The following is a 12,609-nucleotide window of genomic DNA, read 5'->3' as shown; positions in this document are numbered from 1 at the left end:
AGCCAGCAATCTTCTTAAAAAGGGTTATTTTCTTAGACTTTGAACCTCAAAATTGTTTAGTTCCAACGTTGAACCACAAAGGTATATACTATGATTCAGGGAATAGAGCGTTCGCCTTCCAATGAGGTGAACCGGGTTCGAATCCCAGAGATGGCTGGTCGATACGAATTCCGTACCTGACTCACACCTACCACTGCGCTGACGTAAAATATCCTCAGTGGTAGACGGATCATGGGTTAGAGTACCCTTGCCGTCAGGCTAACCATAGGTGGGTTTCATGGTCTTCTTCTTTGTGTAACGCAAATGCGGGTTAGTTTCATCAAAAAGTTCTGCTTGAAAGTAAATTTCTAATACTTAATCCCGGAGTTTCCTTGTCTTCTGAATTGGGTTCAAAATTACTTGGCTACGGAGTTGAATATTCGCAATCGTAAACCCAAAAATTCTCAATCGGATGTTCAAGGACGATTGTAAAATAAGATAAAATAACTGTTGGTGTGCATTTGAAGAAGTACTTTAATTTATCTGAAATATCCTAATTTTATTTTGATTTCATATTTTCTATTAATATTTTCGAAAATCGCATTTAAATAGATTCAGAAATTGCTGTTTTATTGTGTTAATGATTTGGCACCATACTTGTTGATCTTGCCAAATTGTTTACTAAATCATTAAATCGTGATAAAAAAAAAGCTATTTTGAGTCGATTGCAATTTTGGCACTATAATTACCCCCCCCCCCCAAAAAAAAAAGAAAAATGTAAAGTTTATCCAAAATTAAGATGTTTCAGATATAAATAACAGTACCGTTTCAAATGCGCACGGACAGCCATTTCAAAATAAGGATGTTCATCCTAGCATTTTAGGATGACATTTCCGGGCATCTGTTGCTGAGCTATTTTCAATTCTTATGATGTGCCAAATCTCTCCTATAAGTTTGAAAATTCAGTAGAATGGTTATATTTGTGACTAATTTTTATGCTAATAAATTTTTCACGATTTAAATTTTATAAACCAAATCTGATACGGAAAATATATATGTTTCTATTATTAAAGAAGAAAATGTTCATTAAAGAGTCAAAAATAACACTATATCACTGCATGGATATTAGGATTTATGTATTAGTCTTTGGTGACTAATATCTTTAAAAGTTTTAATTATTAAATTAAAAATAAAGTCATAATTTGGGAAATCTTCCGTAAAAAGCTCAAAAATTGGCAGCCGTGAAACGATAATATTCAAAGGAGCAAATTCATGCAATATTTGATTTCCAGAATTTCGCAAGTTGTTGATAATTTTGTAATTGTTAACAACTGTTACTTGTTAATTAGTTGTTGATATTGAAGAAACAGAAATCAGAGCGATTTATTCTTCTAAAATACTTATTTTTAAAAAAGAATTAACTTAGGGAAAAATAAAAAAAGGTATTTTTGTCATACTATGCAAAAAATTATCTTTATTATTGTTTAAGTAGCATAAACGAAAAGCGATATGTTTTTCGTTAGTAATAATGTTTCGTTTTTCTTTTAACAACTAATTCAGTAATAATTATGATAGGTGCTTACTCAGTTTCGATTTTTTTTCAACATTTCAGTTGTATTTTTCAAATTTGTTTTGTCTTTCCTCTGACAATTGAGCAGTAATTTTAATAGACGTTTCGTTTTTCTTTTATAAGTTTGATAATAATTATTGTATTTCTTTAATTTTATTTGTAACAATTCAATATTAATTATAACAAAAACAGAGCTGGTGTCACAATAGAAACATTAAAATATATTACTATTATTAATGTTTTTTGCCTGTGATAAAGTTTCATTTTTTATGAACAATTCAGTAATAATTTTAATTCATGCTTAGAAAGTTTCATTGTTTTTAATAACTTAGTAGTGAACTACTAAATTCTAATAACTCAGAGCTAATACGGAGTTCTTTTTGTTCCGTTATTGTTTTTAAAAATTCGGTATATCTTTCCTTTTCGAATATTAACAAGTTTTTCTTGGAGAATCTTTGTTTGCATGAATTATCCTTGACTACATTCAATTCGTCCCACGAAATTCAAAATGTAAAATAATAATAATAACAATAATAATAATGCATAAATAAGATTAAAAAAATGCACATTTGTTTCATCTCTCTTAATACAATATTTAGAGAGAAAAAAAAAGAAAAGGCAAAGTATTCTTATTATCACTTGCAGGTTCGAGTTATCTTTTCTGTTACATAATCTCTTATCCTCCAATGATATTTGACCAACATTTTCAGCCAATCAAACTTCAATTTAAAAATCTAGCGGTTGTTAGAGGGGAATAGAATATTCTTTTTTTTCTCTTTTCTTTTTATAAAGTTTTAAATTCTAAATTCCTTAACATGTTGAGCACAATGAAAATATTTCTGGCCAAACCAAGCGAATTGCAAATAGAACAAAAAGAAAATGTATGAGCATTCTTTCGAAACTTGTCTGTCCACAATTTGTTTTCTTGTAGATAGCACCGTGCATAATAATAATGATAATGATAATAATAATAATTATTATTTTATTCTAAAAGCCCTGTAATTTATGTACAGTGAAATTTAGTTCAAAGGGCAAAATAGTTCGGTAGTTTTGTTTCCATGGCATTTTAATTTCAGTTCGAAAACTGAAGTGGAGGAAGGAACCTTTTGTGTTCCTTTAGTAGGCTCAGACGATGTTATTAATGTTCGAATTTTCTAGGCTATAACTGTCTATGGTACTAAAGCTGCAATTTGCCTGGAGTGAAATTTGGACGTTTATGATCATATTGCAGTCGTTATATATCATTGATAGCTTATACAGAGTGTCCAACGGAGGACTGACTGATTACAAAATTAAAATCAAGGGAAAAAAGAATGATAGAGGAGTGAAACAAACTGTATATCTATTGCTAAGACTGTAAAAAGTTTATGCAGGCATTTTGGATTTAGTTACAAATGTTACCAACAGATAGCGCAAATTACACTTTACGAAACTCTTAATTAAAAGTAAATGCCGTAAGACTATAATCTAACTTGTCATACTCCGGTATCGAAAAATACGCGATATTCAACAGAATACAAGGCTTAAACTTCTTCTTAATCTAGTAAAAAAAAAAAAAAAAAGAACATTTTGTGTTTCAATTCTGGAACAGATAGCTCTGATCATGGGTGACTAACAGCGCCTTCTGTTGGCAACTTTTGTAACAAAATTCCCATATTTCTGTGTAGAATTTTTACAGCTTTCACAATAAACATACCGCTTCTTTCATTCTTTTATATCCCTTTGTTGCTGAGACTTTTAATTTTGAAATCAGCTGGACACCATGTCATACAGAAAAATTAAAAACAAATAACTTTCGATACAGTAAGTTATTATTGTATTGATAAGTTCTAAAATGGCTTGAAAGAATGTATATAGTGGAGTTATTTATTGCTTCAAAATATGAAAATAGATTCATTGAATCCTGGTTGGAACATTTCTAATAAATAAGCTCAAAAAATTTGGTCCACTCTCATATTTCTGCAGCTGTTGGATTAAAAAATGTTGAAGTAAAAAAAAACTGAATTCATCAAAAGTCTGCAACACCTAATTACTCTACGCTTGTTAATAACTGCAGTTATCTAAGTATTATATTTCATATTTAATTTTAAGCATAGGCGTGCACACTAGAGAGTAAAACATGATCATTAAATGAAAAGTTATAATTTGTTATTATATTGTTTATACATCAGGATTATTGTTTAATAATAATTGGAATTATTCTCCCTGTAAAATCTGATGTTAATTAGTGATTTATATTTAATGCATCAATTTCATAACTAATTATTAATTTAATAGTTCAGAAAACACAATACAATTACTAACTTATTTACTACATTTTGTTTATTGAAAAAAATAAAAAAGGTTTTGTTAAGATTTGATCTAGTCGCGTAATTAAGATAAATTCAACATCATAATTTGCATACAATATTTAACTTTGGAAACTTTTAAAAATTTATAATTTATAATAAAATTGTAGCAAATTTCAACATTTTAAAACTTTTATACGAAAAATATAATTCAATAAATAATGCAAGATAGTTCAAGGTTGATATTTCTTTTCTTTTTTCTTATCCATTCACCCTCAAAATAATCTTCGGGTTTATGACTTTGGAGCAAAAGTGACACTGTTTACTCGAATTTAAAATAAAAACGTTTCATCAATAGGCGCAACTTTTTGCTTTCAGCGAAGTTCACGTTCTTTCAATTTGTTTTTGTCTGAGTTCAAATGAAAAATATTTTATCAGACCATATAACTTTTGCACCTGGAAAAGCTTAGGTTACTTCAATATGCTTATCTTCGAATTCAAAATAAAACCTTTTTTGCGGTAGATATAACTTTTTCACCAAAGAAAGATTATATTACCTCAATTTGTATAAAATTCAAAATTCAAACATTTTAGCATTAGCTAGACTGTAGTAGATAAATTTGAATCAAAGATAGTTTACTTGAATTCAATTTGTTTACATTTAAATTCAAAATAAAAGAGTTGAAGCAATAGATCTAAATTTTGAATTAAGTCAATTTTATGCTATTTCAATTTGTTTATTTTTGAATTCGAAAAAAAAATTTTTTTTAGCCGTGGATATTACTTTTGCACCAAGGAAAACTTACGTTACTTCAATTTGAATAAAATGCAAAACTAAAACATTTTAGCAATAGCTAAACAGTAGTACATAACGATTGAACCAAAGATATTTTATGCGAATTTGCTTCTATTAAAACTCAAAATAAAAACGTTTAAGCAGTAGTATAAATTTTGAACTAAGTAAAGTTTATGTTACTTTAATTTAATTTTTTTTCAAATTTAAAATAATTTTTTTTGCGGTTGATATAACTTTTGAATCAAGGAAAGCTTACGTTACTTCAGTTAGAATAAAATTCAAAATAAATAATTTTAGCAGTAAATAAACAGTAGTAAATAACTTCTTCACCAAAGATAGTTTATATTAATTTGTTTACAGTCAAATTCAAAATAAAAATATTGCAGCATTCTATATAAATTTTGAACCAAGGAAAGATTACGTTACCCCAATTTGTTTATGATCAGGTTTAAAATAACATATTAGAAATGGATGTAACTTTTACTCTACGGAAATGGTACTTATAATTGTTTGCGCCCGAATTGTTTATAAGATTAGGGTAAATTGACACTCCAGGTAAATTATAGCCTAGAGACCTACAGATTCAATTATTTAACTTTCATTTTCCATATTGAAATGAGATTGCTGGATGGAGAAAAGATATTGTTTTTAAATTCTATTCTTAGGTTGTGAAAAGGCCACTTTCTGATCCAAGTAATTAAAATTTGGTTCTTTTTTTTAACCGCTATGAAGGGTATTTTTTATTTAAATAAATGATTTAAGTGGAAGAGTTGTGTGAAGTTAAGAAAAAGGTTATTTTAAAATACAGGTCACAAAACAAAAACTTTCATAACGTAATAAACATAACTATTTATTAAAGGAATTTTCTTTTGTTTTTTAATTATTTTTTGTAATTAAATAAAGTAAAAAGGTATTAAATTGAAATGGCTGTACTCTTTTAAGTATTCAGTTATTTCTCGACTACCTGAAAAATAGTTATGTATTGGCGACAGTTTCAGCGTTATAGGTGCTAAGAAAGGCAAAAAATTTTTTTCTCTATCGTACTTCATTAGCGTATATAAAGATTGTTTTTTTAAAATACAAAATAAGATTAATATTTTGGAACTTCAAGCCAACAAACGAACGTTGTATAGAGCGTAGGCTATTGAACACTGCCAGATTAAGAAAATCTTCTCAGATTTTTCACCAAAAATCAAAGTTTAATTACTTAAAACTCGAAAAAAAACTTTAATTTTAAGATATGAATACTATTTTGCTAAAAGTAAAAGGAACTGGAAATTTAAATGGACAATAAATTATGTATTTAAAAAAATCACAAATTTAGCAATTTTTTTTAACTAGAATAATTAAATGAATGATTCTACGAATATTTTTTATTTTTGCAAATTGAATCCTATCAAGGAAATCAACGTAATTTTTAAATATAAAAAAAAAAGATCCACTTTCAGTTTTACAAAACGCTTCTTAATATAGACATTTTGTCCCATTTTTTTGATTAGCCTAGAGGGTGTCAGTCTAGGATGGGCAGAAATTAAGCTAACTGTCATGAATAACTGCAGTTACAAACTTAGTTACAAAACATTATTCGCTAAAGAGTGCTCATTCATATGAAAATAACGACTTTGAAAATTTTTAACACTTGAAATAAAAGATTCAGTACTTTTCAATGTTTGCTTCTCTAATTTAGGTTATCGATCAAAGGAAACTTTTACATAATACCTACATTAAGAATTGATTTTAAGCAATTTTTAGAGTCTTAGAGAGGCGAACATCTTTGTTTTACAACATAAATACATGCTTAATAACTTCAGTATTAAATATAGACTACGCGTAAAATTTATTGTGCGCAAAATTACCCAGGGATTTAAGGCATAAAATATTTCTTATTTAAATCACCGTTTTTTTTAAAAAAGTGAATGATATGTATTTCAGAAGTTGGGTGATATAAATTTTAGGGGACTCATAAATTAATTCCAAAATTCTAAATTCGGATTTAACTTCAACGTGTTTTCTAATATATTTATGTTAAATAAGCTTTAAATGCGTGATTCGATTATATATTTACAAAAACATTAGCTTTTTGCACTTAAAGTAGATAAAATGTTTTCTATAGGGAGAATCTTTTTAGAAACTATGCATTTTTAATACTGTTAAAAGTGCAGTTTTTAGCCCTGCTAAAACTACAACCCTAATAGCAAAATAACTTGGACCCTCATTCAAACCACATTTACGAATCGAGGATCTATAAGGGTTCAAAACGCAGTTATTTTTTCAGATATTGGCCTTATATAGAATTGCCCAATTCATCCGATATTTCACAGCCACTTTATAACCAATATCGGCCCTATATAGAATTGCCCAATTCATCCGATATTTCACAGCCACTTTATAACTAATATCGGCCCTATATAGAATTGCCCAATTCATCCGATATTTTACAGTCACTTTATAACCAATATCGGCCCTATATAGAATTGCCCAATTCATCCGATATTTCACAGCCACTTTATAACCAATATCGGCCTTATATAGAATTGCCCAATTCATCCGATATTTCACAGCCACTTTATAACCAATATCGGCCCTGTATAGAATTGTCAGATTCACCCGATATTTTACTGCCACTTTGTAACCAATATCGGCCCTGTATAGAATTGCCCAATTCACCCGATATTTTACAGCCCCTTTATAACCAATATCGGCACTATATAGAACTGCCAGATTCACTCGATATTTTATAACCACTTTATAACCAATATCGGCCCTATATAGAATTGTCAGATTCAACCGATATTTTACAGCCACTTTATAACCAGTATCGGTCTTACATAGAATTGCCCAATTCACCCGATATTTTACAGCCACTTTACAACCAATATCAGCCCTATATAGAATTGTCAGATTCACTGGATATTTCATATTCATTATTCAGTCAATAGGCGCCCTATATTGGCCATTCTGGGACCTATATTAAAAAATCTAGACATCCCAATATTGGTCCCTCGATGCATGTTCATATAGGAACCATATTGAGCCAATTTTGAGCCCAACGGAGGCCAATGTTAAGTTATGACTTTAACAGTAATAAGAAGCAATTTTTCACATGGTTAAAACTTCAATCGCAGCACAGTTAATTCTGTAATTTTAAAGCTGTTTATAGGAAATTTTTAACACTGTTAAACTGGATAGAAAATCGAAAATTTTAACACTGTTAAAATGAATTGCTAACAGTAATTTTTGACTCAGTAAATATTTAATTACAGCGCTGTTAAAAGTGCTACTATAAATTTTTACGCTGTCTATTATTATGCAGGTATTACCATCTTCTGTTTACTATAACATTTTAGGTGAATGCGAAAAGCTTTTTTAATGAATTTAATTCAGATAAAAGATGTTTAAAACTATTTAATGAGTTTGAACACAGCTGGTAGGGTGTCTCTATAGTTTTAAGCTTAAGAACTGCCGCCAAATTGAAAACTAAAATGTTTTTCACCAATTAAATTTTTTTCTCCAATCTTATCTCATTTCAATATGCAAAATAAAGGAACAATCGCATTCAGGCTGGCATCAGCAGTCATAAAAATAAGTAAATAAAAAAAAAAACTCGTAGTCGAGCCAAAGTGTATTGTTCTCTTGCTGCTTTTCTTGGCCGAGGTTTGGAGGCACTGGCAGCATTTGTGGCACTGGAAGTTCACGACACAGTTATATGTTTCAATCCTGAAAGAAAAAGAAGCAGCTTAGTTTTATAATTTGTTTGACAGGATTATAAAAACTTTTCTACACTAACTCGGTGTAAGCAATCTTTTGTCGGGTTTATCCTAGAATAGCCCACCCCGTGGCGACTTTTCGAAATCCCGCCAAACTAGGTTTCTGGAAGATATTTCGGAGAGATATGTTGCAACCTTATTGCAAGTTATTATGTGTTTTATTTTATTAATAATATTTTAATAAATTTGTAATAATTTAAATTGTTTTTTTAATAATAAAAAAAACAATGTTGATTCAAGTAATAATCGCCAACTTTGCGAGATTTCAAAAAGTCGCCAAGGGGTGGGCTATACTAGGATTTTACCAAATAACTATTGATAAACTGTAAATATATATATATATATATATATATATATATATATATATATATATATATATATATATATATATATATATATATATATATATATATATATATATATATATATATATATATATATATTAAATATTGATAAATGGCTTTCTCTAGAAATCCTTTGTTATTAAAGATTGAGAGATTAAATTACATTTAAAATTAGATTTTAGAACAGAAATTGCATTATGTTTTTTTAAAACTTTTTTTAAAATTTCATTTATTTATTTATTGCGTTAGAAACCTCTACTGTATACGTTGCACTTTCTAAGTACTTTTTAAGAGAACAATTTATTGGTTGAATTAAAACTCTAACAAGAAATCGTTCACAATTTATTTCCACTTTTCGATTTTCTAAACGGGATCTTTCTTACTGAACTTTCGTAGCGAAATTTACGCAATCCTTCAAAAACAATTTATCACCAACACTAATATTATAATTAGAATAAAAGTCCGTCTCGACAACGTTTTAAAATCGCAGGTTAAATTAACATTACAGCGAGCTTGCCGTTATAATCAAGTATAGATACATATTTAATGTTAAATTGGCAACAACAAAGACTAACAAATAACGTAGTCATACATGCTTATCTCTTTTATTCTTAACAACTATTTTGATTAAAAATAGTAGAATAGAATGTTTTTAACATGATATTTTAGACTGAATTACGTAGCTATGAAAGACAGAGATGTTTAAACAACAAGTTTTCAAACCGTAACTCCCTTCTTCAAGGAAGAAAATGAAACGAAGTGCAAAAACTATTGACATCATTAACACGAGTCGATAATGATTTAAATAGGAAATCGACAAGAATTGGAAATAAGGGGTTGTGATTCAAATGTTATAAAGTGCGTCGTAGGATTTCAGAACGTTGCTGAGGAATTTTTCTTTTGTTAGAAAGAAGATAACATAGTCGGTGATTGCCTATACATTGATTGCTATATAAAAATGGCAAGAAATTGAAAAATTAAAATTGCAAGAAAGAAACGATTTCGTTTTTCATAATATTTATTGATACCAAAAATCAACTAAAATGTCTATCATCCAAACCTTTTTTCGTATAATATTGCTCAATTAAAAGCAGAAAAATGAATTTGCTTCAAATTTTTTTTTCGTAATAGCGGAACCTTTGTAATTTCTTACTCATTACAAACATGAAATTATTGCATCTTCGATATTAATATTTTGACGGTGATTATAAATTTGACTTGTTGTTGTTGTCGTCTGCCATTAAGGCTGAGGGGGTGCGATTGTTCTTGTTTTCCAGTGACGCCATCTATGACCAAGAAATCGACTTTTGCCACACCCTTATATCACACCCGTTTATAGGGTGGACTCATTCATACATCAATTCATTCATCCACAGATCGTAATTAAGACCTGAACCCGTTAACAGTCAAACTCCAATTCAGTACCCCCAGAGGTATTAATTTGTTATGGGAATATGGAAGACATTGTGTCCCGACAGATTTAACGTGCATCAGTCACCATTCACTACACGAGTGAAATTTGTCTTAAGAGTGGAGTTCTCGTAAAACACCGTGCTTTTACTGTATATTCATCATAATATATATATATATATATATATATATATATATATATATATATATATATATATATATATATATATATATATATATATATATATATGTAACATAAAAAGCTTTTATTAATCTTTTTATGTTAGTTTCTTTGCTATAAAACAACTCCTACTTTATTACTAATTAATTATTCTATTTGAAATACTTTCTCACACTTTTAAAAGCCACATCCTGTTCTTAAATCTATTTTTGGCTCAAGTATGCATTTAATCAAGAGCAGGACATTTTTCCCTTTGCTCTTGTGTGGGAAACGTTCGATCTATCTCATAAACCAATAGCAACTACTAAGATTTCCCTCTTTCCCTAAATTAAGACATTTTACGGATTTTACTTTGCAAGATTTTCCCTAACATATAACCAAGGAGCGCAACTTTTCGTGTGGACTTTTACTCAATCTCATGACTGCTCTTGTCTAACAATTAATAAATAAATTTTGTACCCTCCTTCCCGACCTATGACCTGTTTTAATCCTTCCACTCGGCAACGACGTTATAAGCCGAGCAGGATTTTAAGAACTGATGAAACGGGCGCAGGATAATAATTGCTAAAATGCTTCTTCAAAATATAATTAAAAAGTGAAAATAAAAATACAATTGGCGGAATCATAAAATTGCTGCTGAACTGACATTGTTCGTGAAACACATATTATTCTTTTGAAGCATGACTAAAGGAATTTGATGCCAAAAATAATTAAAAGAAGATTTTTGGGACTTCTCTTTCAAGTATCCATTGGAGTGGTCTCAACTGTATTTTAACAGTGCCTGACGTCTTCGTTTCCGTTATTACAGAAGTGGATCTCAACGCTGCCTGGTTTGATTCTCCCCCACTTGAGTGCTAGAAGCACTTTGACGGAATCCCATTTGTGTATATCAACTTGATGGAAATGTCATCATATAAAATAATAATAAAAAGAAAATGATTTTACGATAGGTTTGTGCAACGCGATGCGTCATCAGAGGTCAGATAGTCTGTCTGCTCATATGTTCAAAAACAAAACCTTGAATGATTTTCAACACCCGTTAACAAAATCCTCAACTGTTGGTGCTATGTGTTCAGTGTGTGAACTTTAGTGGATCGTGCTTAGTGATGAAAACTTGTGAACAAAAATAGATGAATGCTATGAAAATCTTCTTTGGGGGGATTAATATTTTACACATTTTATATCAATTATACTTACTTGACAAATCGTGTTCTGATATTTTTAATGATTGATATTAATGATGAAATTTTTAATTGATTTTTAATGGTGAAATTTTTAAACGTGAATGCTTTCTAATCATTCACGCTCATATCTCGAAATTAAAACAAACAAATTTATGGCTATTTATATTTTGATAATATTTCAATTTATTGATATTATTATTCAATGGTTTACCATATTATTTGTTTAAATTAAATAATATTAAAATTTAGTATTACCATCATATTTTTTTTTCTCACTTTTGATTCAGTATGATTATAATTTTAATTATTTAAGGAATCACTCTTTTTATTGCATTATATATCACAGTGTATATTATATTAATTGTAGAAGAGAAATTTAAATTTTTATTTTATTATGGTGTTTAAAAAAAGCAAAAGATGTGCTATGTTTTTTTCCCCTTCTAAATGTTATATTTAATTATTGAAATTCTATTATTATTTGAATGCCCTTACGGAGTGGCAAAAACTACAATTTTAACATGGATGAAAACGCTGAAAGCAATACAGATAATTCTGAAACAGAATTGAGTGATAATTTACAAAAAATTAAGTATGGATCAAAATGTACAAGATAAACCAGACATACTAATCTTTGAGCCTGACATTGGTGTTCAATTCACAGCCTGGCTCAAACATTTCGAAAAACTAACTATCGAGGCTAAATTAAATGACGATTGGAAATTTAAAAATTTTCAAAAATTCATTAAAGGTTCAGCTTTGAAATTGTATATTAATAACTGCCTTAATTGTAATTCATATCAGGAAATAGTTGAAATTTTTCAAGAACATTATTTTTCACCTCTCTTTGGCTTAAACGATTTTCAAAATTTAAAATTTTCTGGCCAAGCTAAAGACCTTAACTCATATTTTACTGAAAAGGTAGAGTTAGGTAGAAAGATAGGTTTAAGTAATGAACATATAATTGAGGGACTATCTATAGATTTGCCTCCCCAAATTAGGACACTTTTGGTTTTAAAAGAACCCAAAACCCCGATTGAATGGCTCACAATTGTTTCAAAAATAATTCATGATGTACCTACGGTCTTACCCC

This window comes from Parasteatoda tepidariorum, chromosome 4 (genome assembly GCF_982258835.1).
Source record: "Parasteatoda tepidariorum strain Cologne lab strain chromosome 4, Ptep-v5.0, whole genome shotgun sequence".
Classification (NCBI taxonomy): Eukaryota; Metazoa; Arthropoda; class Arachnida; order Araneae; family Theridiidae; genus Parasteatoda; species Parasteatoda tepidariorum.
This window is presented reverse-complemented; position numbering follows the sequence as displayed.